Below are 14,438 nucleotides of genomic sequence, written 5' to 3'. Positions count from 1 at the left end.
TGTGACTCCCCTTCAGACATTATGATTAGATCTAGTTCATTTTTATCACACACATTTTGCAAACAGACTGTGTTTTATATGTATTTGTATATAATATGTTATAATTTTTCTTCAATAAAACTGTCAGTTTAGCCCAATTACCTGAGTTGTGTGTGTACAAAAAAATTGGTTCAACACAAAAAGCTGAGAAAAAGTACAGTTTTAAATTTTAAACTTTCATTATTTCTAAGCAGGCAATGGCTCCTGCAGGCATCAGAACTATCTGCTTGTAGTTCTTATATCTGCTTAAGAAACACCTCCTTCAGTAGGAGGTCAAGGAGCAGCTCTTGCCTCCCTGACATGGTCTTGGTGGCTCCATAGCAGACCCAGACTGGTGAGTGCCATGGACAGGATGGGATGGGAGGGATGGGATGGGATGGGATGGGATGGGATGGGATGGGATGGGATGGGATGGGATGGGATGGGATGGGATGGGATGGGATGGGATGGGATGGGATGGGATGGGATGGGATGGGATGGGCCTCCCTCTGCCCAGGGCCGGCCACTGTGCCGCAGCACTGCAGCCCCATGAGTATAAGGCATGTCTGTACTACACTGAGATATCCTAAATGGACAACAACAGTACATGGCCTAGCAGGAGCTGAAAATTATGAAGTCAAAAGAGTATTTGGAGTGTCCCTAAGGAAGACTCTGGCCTTATGCTTTTGGTGTCAACTGCTTAATGTCAGTGTTGGACACAGGACATTAAGGTGAGGCTTGATTGGATTGAGTACATCCTGGTTTTGAATGGACCCTCCTCCTCTCTAACAGTTCATCTCCCTTCTTAAGCTTGATTTGTAAGACTTAAAGAGTGTTAAATAATAAGTGTGCATCACTTGCAAACAGCCACGCTTTGTGGACCCGGTTTTGTGACAATTACTCACACTGAACTTGTTTTTTCCCTCTTTTGAACAGAGCGGTCCACAAATACTGATTTTACTTTTTCCACAAGCATTTCACCAGATACCTGCGTGGGGCAGCAGGACCCAAAACCTCGCCCCGCCAGGCCTCGGTGCCACTAGGGGTCCCCGCCGTCCGCGCATCCCGCCGGGCTCCTGCTCATCCCTCCTCGTCCCTCTCCGGGAGGCGGTGCGGGAGAACGCGCCTGGCGGCCGAGCTGCGCTATCGGGACACAAGGGACACCTTATCCTGAGAAAAGGGTGTAGTGAGGTGGGGGGAGTCTCTTCTCCCAAGTAGCAAGCAACAGGATGAGCTACACTAGGGGAGACACAGCTTGGGTATTAGGAAACTTTCTTCACCGAAAGAATAGCAAGGGACAGCCAGCCGTGGTAGAGGTCACAGGAATAAAGGACAGCTTCTACTGAGCAAAGCAGTCTGTCTCAGCAGACTTCCAGTGGTACCAGGGATACACTGTTCTGAGGCTAGAAATCTGGATGTCCTGATGTGTTTTGTCCTGGTGTGATTTCAGGATAATCTTGGTAACAGGCATTTTAAAAAATGTTGGTAAGAATTGGGTGTTTCAGAATGAGGAGTTGGCAGAGTCAGCTGCAGACAACTTCCTGTACATCCTAGACCCCTTAAATTTCTGGTCAGAATTCAGTGTCTTTTGGTACTGTGATTTATAGTGAGGTACCTCCTGCTGCTGAAGAGAGAGAGAACAAATTCTTCTCTCTTGAGAGCCAAGCAAGGACCATCATTCCCTCCACAACCAGCAGCAGGGCAGGAATGCAGCCATCACCCCTCCTTGTCTACTCCAGTGTATAATAGTGGCCAGCTCAGGTTCCAGTCTCTTCCTTGTCTCTAGAGACCACTTCTGTACTATGTCAGGAATGAAATCCTGTCTCCCAGAGTGGCTGTTTGTAGCAGAATTATGTGATGTGGAGGTTGTCTGAGAAGGAAACTCAATGCTTAGTTATTCTAAAGGGCAAGGCATTTACCTCCAAAGCTGCAGGTCGCAATTCCCAGTGCTCTCTCTGTCTTGGGAAGCAATCATGTCTTTCTGGTCTCTTCTGGAAAAAGCTGTCATTGGCAGACACTGCATGCCAAGCACTTAGAGGGGAGGATGTGGCAAGCTGTGATCTGGGTTTGGTATGTTCAGGGTAAGCATGGATATGCAGGCTAATCCTCAGGCTGAAAGAGACATGTTTTGAGTAGTCTCAGAAGCAGAAGTTGGTGAACCTGGGGAGCTTTCATTTGAAAGCTTGTAGGCATTTGTGTTGTCAAAGAACTTCAGGATCAGTTAGCAGGAATCCTGCAGAACACATATCTGGATTTGGGTATTTAAATACCCCCTAACTTTTCTGTTTGTCTGAGCAAAAGTGGCTTCCAATGTATTTTGAGATTATGGCTTCCCAAATATGCAGCAAAGGTTAAATGAAACTCTAGATTTTGCATTAACTGGAACAGGCTTAATCGAAACATACTGTGTTGATCTGAAAGACTTTTTTTTTCATCTTGATGGATTTTCTTCTAGAGGCTTTTATACCCAGGCACTTAAGCAAAGTGGCCAAATTGCTCCTACCCCATGCAATCAGTACTACTTCAAGGTTAAGCATAGTTAGCAAATAGAAAGGAAAAACTTAGGTTTTCAACTTGGGCTCAAAGCTATCTGACACCTTGTTACTAAACAGTTTTTCCCACACTTGAATGGCCCTCCTCTCTTCAGCAAAAACGAATTTCCAAACCAGTCCCAAACTAGCTAATTTCAGCTTCAAACAAAAACTAGGGAGGCTACTTGGCAGAGTGAAGGGACGTGAGGGGAAGCTTTTTTCTTCAGAAAAAAGCTTGCAGCATCCTTGGCTCTTCTAATGCCAGATGTACTTTCAAACACAGCATGTAAATTTGACCTTAACCTGCTCTGCTGTAAACTGACAAATTATAGTTATTATGCAACTGAAGTAATTTCACATTGCAGATATACATGTTTACAAACACTTCTGATTCAAAGGGAAAAAGAAGGCTTAGCTAGAAAAGAAGTTGTTTAAAATCTTAGTAGGTGACATGGACATGGACTGGGGGATTGCACGCAGCCACAGCAAGTTTGCCAATGGCACCAAGCAGTGTGGTGTGGTGGACGTGCGGAAGGGATGGATGCCATCCAAAGGGACCTTGGAGAGTTGAGAGGTGGGCCCATGTGAACCTTATGAAGTTCAACAAGGTGCAAGATCCTGCACCTGGGTCAGGGCAATCCCAAGTACAAGTACAGGCTGAGCAGGGATTGAGAGCAGCCCAGAGGAGAACTGGGGATATTGATGAATGAGAAGCTTGACATGACCCAGCAATGTGCAGGTAAAAGGAGATGATTTTGTCCCTCTACTCTGTTCTCCTAAGACCCCCACTCTGAGTACTGTGTCTCCAACATGAGCAGGACATGGAACTGTTGGAGGGAGTCTAGAGGACATCACAAAGATCATCAGAGGGCTGGAACACCTCTCCTGTGAAAGCTGAGGCTGAGTTTGGGTTGTTCAGCCTGGAGAAGAGAAGGCCCTGAAGAGGCCTTCTAGCAGCCCTCTGGTATTGAAAAGGGCTACAAGAGAGATGAAGGGGGACTTCTTATAAGGGCATGTAGTGATAGAGAAGGGAAGAATGGCTTTGAACTTCCCATGCCTGGAAGCATTCAAGGCCAGGTTGGATGGGACTTTGAGATCCCTGCTAGGGTGGCATTGAAAAGAGTGCTAGTCTGCAGGCATTGGTGTATTTGACCTAATTTTTAAACCAAGGACAAAGTCCTCTGAAGCTTTTGCTAGAAGACAACATAGTATTTGCCTTCTGCCTTCTCTTAAACAAGTTGTCAGCATTGAGGTTATCATGTTTATTCATCTGGTATGCAGCAAGTCTAACGCCACCCTTTTTGAACAGAGGCTGTAAGAAAAAACAGCTTGTAGATTTCTACTGTTTTTAAGCTTTTTTTTTTTTTCTGAGAAAACCCCTGTACAGCAGGAGAAAAAAATGGCCTGTCTTCTGCAGCTGGCATCATCCCTACCCATCAGATCACAAAGTGTAAGTCTCTAGGAGAAAGCCTTAAGTAATTTTTTATTTATTTACAGTGGAGAAATTCACCACAAAAGGTCAGAAGGAAGCATTTGCCAGAATCAGAAAAGGTCCCTTTGTGTACTTCATGGTTTTTAATTTGTGCAGACGTTCGGCATGTCTTCAGCACAAGAATTCTGATAACACTAACTACAAACAAATTCTTCTGGTTCATTGTTGTTTGGTTTGATTTTAAGACCAGAGCATCTGTATACTCACAATATATGAAAAAGATCCCAATTTTCTGATAATTTGAGTGTTCCTTGGCTAAAAACTTTGAAAACTTGTAAAACAGATTCGAGGCAATTTCATCCAGTTTCTTTCATTCCTGTCCCTTGTCTGTTTGAAGGGCTCTTTTTAAAACAATCAAAAAGGGAATGCTGCCCAAGAAACATTGTTTTTTTCTCAACTGTCTCACCTGGAAGTTTTGTGTAATTAGCTGTGCTGTAAGACAGAAACTGCTTCCAATTTACACATTCCCATGCTTAAAAACTTCCACAGGGGAGCATTTATGCTCAGTGATTTTTGTTTCCCTGCCAGTGCCAGACAAAGATATTTGGAAGATAAGAATTTTGAAAACCTCCCTGGAAGAATCTTAAGAGGTAAGAAGCCAAGCAGTGTAACTGAGCAATGATTTCTACACGATGTAGCCCTTCAGTGTTAAAATTCAAGGCAGGCAAACCGCCACGAGGGTGCAGTGGTAAGGCAGCCTTTGCTGGCAGTGCAGAAAGCTTTAATTTGCTGCTCCTGTTCTGAGGGGTCAGACGATGATCTTTACATCAGCACACTAAAGGAAATAATTTAAACATAATTAACTTGAGCTAACACTGAAACTCTTGGGAACGTGATGGTGTTCAATGCAAGGGGAGGTTAAACTTGCTCTTTATCAGGGATGTGATATTACTGTTTGAATTAAAACAAGTCTTAATTAAACTTGACCTAAGTGAGAACACAGTTGGGTGAATAATATTACATTTGCTCAGACTGTAGTTTACTTCTAGAGTGGAGAAGGACTAAACTATTGTTTTACTGAGGATTAATATAGCAGCTTTTTTATTATTTTTAAATGATGGGCAATTTTTCCATTGCTTAAGCCTGGTTCTCATATTCTTCTTTCAGCAATTGTTTTTTGGGAAAATGCATTATAAATAAACCTTCTTACCACTCAGCTTTGTTCTCTATCTAGCCATCAGTAAACAGGTAATGTTTGCCTTTTTAGATGTAAAGATAGATGTTGGTTGGGGGGGTTAATTATTTTTATTTTAAAAAACACACACAAAACCCTAAAGCTGAAATCTCTAAAGCAAGACTTACGAGGGGAAACCTGGAAATCAAGTGCATTCACATAGGAAGAGACTGGCAGCTGAATGCAGTATTTTGAAAAGCAGTATTTGTGTCCTGGACTAAAAAACTAGAATATATTTTGGTAGTTCAAATGAAACCTGTCTCCTTTGGACAAAAGGACCAAGGTAGCTGCTTTACCTGCTTCCAGTGTCTTTAGAGAACAGCCCTTGTTTCCACAAAACCAGACTGGTATATTTGAACACTGATTTGACAAATACAGCAAGAGAGAAGAGGAGGAAGTTTGCTTGTGAGCCTGTCCCTAGAATAAGCTGCTTGCAGCTTCAGAGGAGATCCTGATTCCCTCCCCCTTGCACTGTCTGCAACCCACAGCCCTCCTGCAGCATCCACCGAAACACAGATTGCACCAGGCATCTCCTCTGTAAGGTATTGTAAAAAACCCTTCAACACAGAGCCAGAAGCTTGAGAAAGGGCATTTTTTAGGTGCTGGTGGTGACATTCTCATGTTCCAGCCACCTTGAATGCAAGCCTGCAATCCTTGGCATTGGGGATGGTCTTGCAGAGTGTACCTACCTGGTGGTCCCACAGAGCCACAAACACCTGATCCAACACCCACCCAGCCAAGAGAATGCAGTATAATGCCTAAATTAGCTGTATTCACAGACCAAACTCCCCAAACCTGAGGGAAAGGTGACACTTTGCCAGAACTAGCTATTTAAAACACCAAGTGAGTTTCTACCTTATGACTTCGTCTAGGTGTAACAACTTGAAAATCAAGTAACAACTAAGGTGCCACATCTTTTTCACAAGAGCATGCAAATGCTTCCTGCAATTTTGGGACAGGCAATCTTTCTGAATTGGCCACTTATGCTTCTCACCTGCTCATTGAGCAAAAAAACTCCAAAAACAAACCAAAATCTAAAAGAAGGCTTGTCTGTATTTTGGAAAGAGAATGATAGAGGAAGAAGATGAAGGTTTTTCTGAATGGACTGAAACTACCCAAAATGAAAGCAGTTGTGCAAAACAGCCAACTCTGAGATCAGTCTCCATGATCAGGAAGGAGCACACCACATTTCCTAACTGAAGGTGGCCATACTGGTTGGACGTGCTCAAGCACACAAATTATTTTCTTCAGGCCATCTTCATTAGAAAACACTCCCATCCTCCAAAAGCTCTGTCCCCTTCCTGGCACCTGTCTCTTGCAAGCAGCTCTCACCGTCTGCAATCCACCTTCAAAAATCCTCTCTGCAGCCTGCTGGACACAATTCCTCTTGCTCTGAATCACTTTGTGCAATTAAGACAAGGTCTGGCCTGAGTTTAGCCTTCTGGCTGGTGGTGGGATGCTGTGTAGGCTGGAGATGGTGTTTTGGTGAGCTTTGGCTACATGTGTGGCCATGCTGCATTGCCCTGGAAACGGTGAGAAAGCCCTGCTCTGGAGGCTGCCTCACAAACGGCTGCTGGTGGCAATAGGACATCTGGAAACCACGTGGAAGCTGCAGATGGTGGAAATGTGGTACGTGGGAAGCATGTGAATTGCTCAGTAAGCCTCTAGGAACAGTGATGGAAACTCCCACATGGTAGAGATCTTCCCTGGGTGTCTCAGGAAGGATTTTATCATCACACTGCAAGCTGGAGCTTATACCCCTGCAAAAAATATCAATGTTATTTCTGGATAGGGAGATTGAGTCACCTTTCAATTTTAGGAATTCTGCTGGGCAGTTTGTGCAACAGAGGAATAGGAATAGAATGGTAATCATAGGTCATGTAATACAATCCCCTGTGCCAGGTACAACTACACCATCAAGTCCTGATGACTAAGCAATCTCACCTTTAATTTAGAAGCTTTTTTACTGCTGGAAAATTGTCACAGAAATGTGAGTATTAGGAGTCAGTCATGTGAGCCAACATAATTTGAGTTTTTTGTTTTTTCTTGCCTTCATATAGTCTTTAGACAGTCATGAAGGAAAAGACAAATTGTCTAACTTAACATAACATTGATTCTTTTCCCCAATTAATATTTCTCGTTTAATATTGCATACAAAGGTTTAAATCTCTTAAATTAATCCAATACTGCGAGTCTATATCACAAATTCTGATCTTACGATGAACTCTGCTGTGAACACAGGATGTTGTTCTCCACTTTAGTCCTAGTATTTGTTTAAATTTTCTTCATTTCTCCCTTTCAGTCACTGTGCTAGTAGAATCTGAACTGAAGACCACTTCCATAGGAGTCTTATCCTATTGCAACTGGCAATAGATGGGTTTATGAACCAGCTGTGATTCCCAGGTGAGGAGAATGAGAAGGCTCTGTATCTAAGGGTGATTCCCCAGTGAGGGGAAATGAGAGGAATCTGGTGAGTCTATATCACAGAAATTGAAGGGCAGCAGCTTTTCTCTTACAGTCCTTATCTCTGACCAAATGTGAATAATTTTCATAATAATTCAACATTGTGTCACAAATCACAGAATAAACTAGATCAACTACTTTCTTATGAGAGATAACTGAGGTTTTGGTGGCCAAAAGATTGGCACCTCTCAAAGATGCTGGAGAATGGAATTACTGCAAAAATTGTTTCAGCAAACTTTACCTTCTACCTCTTTGGCCTTAGTAAGAGCAGATAAGCAGAACAGTCCTCCGAAAAATGTGGTTTGTGGTTTTCCTTCAAAATGGAAAGAAAAATCTCCTTGCATGATTTCTTATTAGGTGATAGGGAGAAGGAACAGCTGAAGTATTTTCTGCACAGGTCCATCTCTGTAATAACTGGAATCAATTGAGTAGACATTCATTATTTTCCTCATAAATATCACTCCTTTACCTTGGTTTCCCTCCTGTAGCCTCTGCTGGAAAATGTAATGTTTCAGATGTACTAATGGATATCCAAGGTATTTCCTTTTAGGTGTATGTTTTGTTTGGTTTTGTTTTTGTTGTGCTGTTGGTTTTTTGTTTTGTTTTGTTTTGTTTTTCTCAATGAGCAGGTGAGAGGTTATTCAAGTTCTGTTGGCTTCTTTCCAGAGTACAGATTTTGCATGAACTGCCATCTCTTTGCTCAGCTGTGATAGTCAGCATTTTATGCTGATTACTCGACAAGAGAATATCCCCATGCCTTTCTGGTCAGTGCCTGAATGAGGAAATAAAAGCCAGTTGCAGGGTTTGCAGTTTATCTCTTCAGAGGGCATAGCAGGAAATTATGAGGAGAGTGAGCAAATTTGTTGACAGGAAAGATTTGTGCTACAAATGAAGGAATACTCTCAGGAAGAATTTATGGGAAGGGACTATTTTCTAAGATTCTTCATTAGACATTTTGAGAAAGCAGGGTGCCTCATCCAGAGACAACAAGTGTGCAATAACACTCAGGACTGCCTTCTGTCAAAGGCCCATGACATTCTGGAGGTTCCTGTACTTGGTTTCTTACTGCTGACAATGTACAAAGCTGTCGGGCATTTTGAGGAAGAAAGGATCACATGGTGGAGGAGAATAGATGAGAGGATTAGAATGAACATGCAAGCTAGTTTGTGTACTTTTTGATCAGCTGATTTAATGGGGAGGGGGAAAAAAACCAAGATTAAAATCATGCAGGAAACTGATGCCTTTCAGACCCAAGTCTTATTTTCAGGCATGTTATCCATCTGCAATAAAATAAGTGCACATGCTAGCCACAAACATTATTAGGATGAATGTGCATCTGGCAAAGCAGAGCTCATACCCCATCCTGTGTGATGGGCTATGTGGCTGACTTGAACTTCAGAAGCAGATTACATCAAGCTGCAACCACTTCTGCTTCAGGGGATAGCTGAGGGGTCTGCTTCATTTTCAGAAGCCAACATTCTACATCTGACAGTGGCAATTGGGTGTTGAAAGAAGAAGCCATTCTTTAAGGTAGCATTTATGCATAAAAAATTCTTTAAAAAGCATAAGGAAGCTGATGCCCATGTACTGAGCTGGTGGCAGTTTTACTATGGAATATTTGCACATTACTTTCTTCCAGAACTGGTTAAGCATCCATTTTGTGTATCAAAAAAACTTCTTTGCAAAAGCTGGTTGGCTAAAGTGATGACATAAAAAAGCCAGGAGTCACTGCTTTCCTCTTGTGACTGAAGGCAAAGTGCCATTTTTACATGTTTAAAGTAGCGTATGCTAGTGCACAGATGGACAATGGTGCTGACAGATAATTATCTGGACCCATCTGCATAAACCAAGGAAAAGCTAAGACATGCTATATCTTTCTCTTATCCCTGCAACAAAGGTTTTGAAATGCATGAGTGCACTGAGCAATGATTGTAGGCCGATGGCTAAAGCATTCTGAGAAACTAATCAGGTTTGTAAGGACATCTCACGGTATGGTGGCCACCTGGGCCCAGAGGTTAACACATCTAGTCATTTGGAAAGCTTTGGGCAAGTCATTTTAGAGGCCATGAGGTGTGTTTTGTTATCCTCAAGACCCCACATATACACCAGGGCTGTAACTTATCTCTACTATAATTCCACTTCTCTGGGCCATGGATATCTGGACCCCTGGTTATTTTAGCCTGGTGTTTTCCCACTCCTTTAAAAAGGCAGGAACTTAAAGTGTGATCCAGTGGAGAGGTGGAGCCTGTAGACCAGGTTAATACAAGCCTACTGACAAGGCACAGGCTCTTTCCAGCCATGTTTCCCACAGCTTGCTCAGAAGATTGTTTAGCCATTTATCAATCTACTACAGAAAACTCCCATCAAATCCCTTGGGAGTAGACAAAAGTTTGGCTACTAAGAAATCTCTTTGGATCACCTTGCTGGCATGATTTGGTTACTTTGCTTGGAGGTGGAAGTTGTGCAAAATCACTTTTATGTGCGAAATGAAATGCTCTTCCCAGACTGTAATGTGAATGGAGACCGATGATTGAAGTGGCTGTTAATAAGGCTGCCACAGACACTGACAAAGCTTTTTTGTTGTTTCCTAAACCTAGTTTTATATTATATGGCTAAGAATATTAGAAGGGCTTCAAGTTGCCTAATTTGTTCATCGTCAAGGGAGGGTCAAAGAAATTACTCCTCTATCCTAAGTTATGAACACATCTAAAAAATTCCGACTCCCTCCATGTAGCCACAAGCAATTCCAATGCCATTGGAGAGGAAGAAACTCCAAGTTCTTTCAATGTAATGTTGATGATATAAGGATCCAGCTCTGTTTTGAATGAAAATGTAGGGATTTTTTAGGAAAAACATGTATAAGGTGGCTGCAGATACATTAGGGCTGGGAACTAAATGGGATGTGTTCCTTTTCTTTGCTCAGCTGAATTGTACAATAAATCCTTTTCAAGACTTTCTGGTCCTCGGGTTACCTCATGAGTTTGAAGCTGTTCTTAGACTAGAATATCTTCCTAGGAAATGTATGGTGTTGCAGGAGTTAGTTTATCTGCAAGAGTGAATTTCATTCCTCAGGTTTTGTGACTACTTTGTTACAAAAATGCTGTGTCTAAAAATGAATATGGTATATGAACCACTTTACTCAGTTTACTTCCATTCGGAAGCTGACCTGTGGCCCTCAGATTTTCCCTTAGTCAAGGGATAAACAAATTTAAGTTCCCAGAAAGAGCTATCTTTATTACATCTAAAATAGAGCAATGTATGGGGTTTCATTTAATCAGTAATTTCAACCTCTCCAAGCTACCATTATGGCTTTCTGTGAAAGCTTGTAAAAATAAAAATATCTTAGACAAAAATAACACTGCCTCAGTCTAAGACCGTGTAGTGTCTCAGTACATATTTGGCACATCCTCTGAGGTTCTATCAACAACAATCCAAAATAGGCTGATGTAAAAGGCGAATTATAAAAGTAAGTGGTGTTTAGTGTCTGGTCCTGTATCCTCTGAGGCTTCTGACATGCAGTCAGTATAATCTACAATGCTCATAAGATAAAATAGTGGGCATTAGAGGCTGGGCAGTGATGCTCAAGGTCAAAGTCAGTTCTGCAATAGAAATGCATTGAATTCCTGTTCTGTCAAACTTTTTCACTCAACTTGGTAGCAAAATCCAGCATCTCCATTCTCTCTCAGATGTACTTTACAGACTACAATTTTCTTCTGCTACATAACAGTAAAATAAATAAATAAATATTATTTGTGATAGGAGAGCATTTTGCAATCTCTTGGTGTGAATATGCATAACTTCATCATAATAAATAAGGTCTATGTTATTCTCAGATATGACTTTGTTTGAAACCATCTTTCTTAAAATTGCCTTAAAGACTACATTAATACTTAACAATATTCCTCTTGTGGGCAAACCACTGTAAAATGCACTTTTTCAACGTGTTTGTTTAAAGCAAGATTTGAAGAATGGTAACACCTCCTAACAACAAAAAGACAGCTGGAGGTCTGCTGGACTGAACCAGAAGCACTGATACCACTGCAGATGAAGCACACCATCAATATAATCCCTTTTTTTTTTTTTTTTTTCTTTTTCTCCAGAGGCACCAGATGGCAGCATTTTTCCCTCACTGAGTGTGATCTCATCCTCTCAGATTCACTCCTGGGATCATCAGGCTTTGAGGCTTCGTAAGCCACAATGACCTCAGCTGAACTGTACCTTCTCTGTTGCCACCTGCTCCTTTTTCCTACTTGTATTGGACATGCAGAGTCACATTCAAGTGGCCTGAACACAATCCAGGCCCTTGAACTTGTGGCTGCCTTTTGTTTGTGCAGGTCTGAGAGTCTAAAAAGAATCATTAGCAAACAGATATGCAAAAATTTAGACCCACAGAATACAGCTCTGACCTCCAAATTTTCCACATCCTCTAAATATTAAGTATCATGAAGTTTATTTGATGTTCTTGTTAACTACATGCTCTTTTCCATATACACTCGTGTCCAATGTAATACTTGTCACCAGGCAAGTTTGGCATGTGTCCTTTTCTATTGATGCTTTATTCCTTGAATAATATTTCATTATACACAACTTACATATGACAAGTTATGTGCTACTAGACTTGTAACCTCCATCGCAAGAACGCAGTTCTGGACAAATAATCTGAAGCAGAGCAGGGATTTTGAGAACTAAACTGCAAGCTCTGGGTTTTTTTACAGTTACAGACATGGCCTAAAGATTTGCAAGCTGGGAATTCTGTTATCTCACCATCCTCTGTTCTGCTTCTTCCCTTCATCCTCACGTTCTTGCTTACAATGCCGTTATGTTGGTGGTTTTGTCTCAGAAGAAAAACACCTACACATTATGTCCAGCTGTAACAAACTATTCTTAAATTATCTACCTTTAAACTTGGATCCTGCAGCACTGGGATGCAAATGTTTTTTTATTTGAACCATGTGACTAACACTGAGAGCATAAGAAGAGCTGTTTATCCAAAGTGGAGCTGGATTGCTGGGCCCTAGAGGGTGAAGGGGTAGCAGCCCTGGCTGCTGCTTTCTTTGTTACTCCATCAGGTTGCTGGTGTTTCTGCTGTGGTGACTGTGTTAATGTTTTACAAATGCTATGAGCTCAGTAGTAGACTATTTGGGGATTGTATAATTTATTAACTTATGACAAGCAGGCCATTATTTTTCTGAAGAACATGTGTGACAAGGGACTTATTTTATTTTTCAAATTTCAGCCAAGTTCAACGTGAGTGTCACAGGACAGAGGCACTAGATCCTCGACAGCCCCACCCTTCCTCTTATTTAATACTGAAAACTATCTGTAAACAAGCAAGACAGAGGGAGGGAAGAGTAATTCTCGGAGGAAATATTAAGAATCCTGTATGATTAAAATATTAGGCTGTGTAAATTTGGGAAACAGTGCCATTTTTTTCTGTTAAAAAATTCTAATTAAAAAAAAACAAACCAAAATTCCTCCTACTTTATCTCACTTTCTCGTAGTAATTTCTTTCCAGTTCTGGATTTGCCTGTACTTTGCCTTAAGCTAGTATATGCAAAGAGGACAGATGTAGCTTTATGCCCAAGATGTGTGAAATAAATGCAATGGAAGTATATGAGCATCTCACCTGAATGCGGAGTGGCATTGCACCGCTGGAAGTCAATTGTGTTAGTTTCACCTTACCCTCTAAAAAAGAAGGCAAAGACATTTAAATATATCTCCACTTTTTTAATGATTGATGCAATCCCTTGTGCACAGTTTCTTTGCAAAGTGGAAGAAAGATGAACTGTAAATACTTTCTTTTGTCTAACTATAGCACTGTAATTACTATTTCACACCTTCTCTGAGAAAGACAAGCAGGTACCCGTGATGAGCTTTGTGAGAGGAGAGATGCTGAGAAGGTAAAAAGAGTGTCTGGTGTCACTCAGTATGGAACATTACAGCTTGCCATTATTTATTTTGGAACTGTGACAACTGACCAAAAGATGGGAACTATAAATAGGAATGCAATGAACATTAGCTGCGCAAGAAGAAAAAAACAGTGTAACTTGGCATGCAGCAAAAAGTGTATCTGGCATAGCATACAGCTGTCCCTGCAACTCCCACTGCCATCCTGGGGGATTTTGCTGATTTCCCACTACTTACAATGAATTAGGAATAGCACCATCTCTGTTAGCTTTGATTCTTACTCAGTAGAGCTCGCTCAGATAGGTCCTGATAAAACTTTACCTAAGAAAGATACAAGTCTCCTCCTACGCGTAAATTACAGGGAGAAGATTGTTTGTTTTGTAAAGTGTAACTGCTATGTACCATTCACAGGCTGCATCTTGCACAGTAAGTGAAGTAATTGTTGGAACAAGCTGATGGAATCAGTCCTTCCCTTTGCTGCCATTCAGAATGGAAACACCAAATGGGGCCAAATTCTGCCTAGCAGAGTTCATTGAGTTTTTGCTTCTAGACTGGCATGGCTGGAGGATGCATCCATAAAAATTCAGTGCATGTTAGCTTTGAATAGACTGAGAGATCCTGGCAGTTTTGCAGCAGAAACATATTTTCCACTGACTCCTGAGCTTAGCCTTCATTCAAAGGGTAGGTAAATCATGTTAGTCTGGTATGTGATAGCAAGCAACCCAACACACATACTTTCCTTTCTGTGTATACATTGCTATGTGACGCCTACAAAACATGGTGAGTGCCCTCAGAAAGGCATCCCTGTAGGGGGATACAGTGTGGGTAAATGAAGGTGGCATAGAATGTAATC

At 41.5% G+C, this 14,438-nt stretch overlaps 1 long non-coding RNA gene across 2 annotated transcripts; it reads left to right on the top strand.

The window, feature by feature from the left end:
• The first annotated feature begins 3,236 nt into the window (after window positions 1–3,236).
• LOC135447406 (uncharacterized) lies at window positions 3,237–13,768 on the top strand. Of its 2 annotated transcripts, none has more exons than XR_010440104.1 (4): window positions 3,237–3,288; window positions 4,531–4,631; window positions 7,518–7,618; window positions 11,779–13,768. It is a non-coding gene; the product is annotated as an uncharacterized LOC135447406 (long non-coding RNA). The 2 variants fall into 2 exon arrangements; XR_010440103.1 differs by having other exon boundaries at window positions 3,243–3,288; window positions 4,570–4,631.
• Window positions 13,769–14,438: the final 670 nt, after the last annotated feature.

The sequence above is a fragment of the Zonotrichia leucophrys genome, chromosome 4, assembly GCF_028769735.1.
Source record: "Zonotrichia leucophrys gambelii isolate GWCS_2022_RI chromosome 4, RI_Zleu_2.0, whole genome shotgun sequence".
Classification (NCBI taxonomy): domain Eukaryota; kingdom Metazoa; phylum Chordata; class Aves; order Passeriformes; family Passerellidae; genus Zonotrichia; species Zonotrichia leucophrys.
The sequence above is the reverse complement of the archived record's forward strand: the minus strand, read 5'-3'. Positions and strand labels throughout refer to the sequence as shown.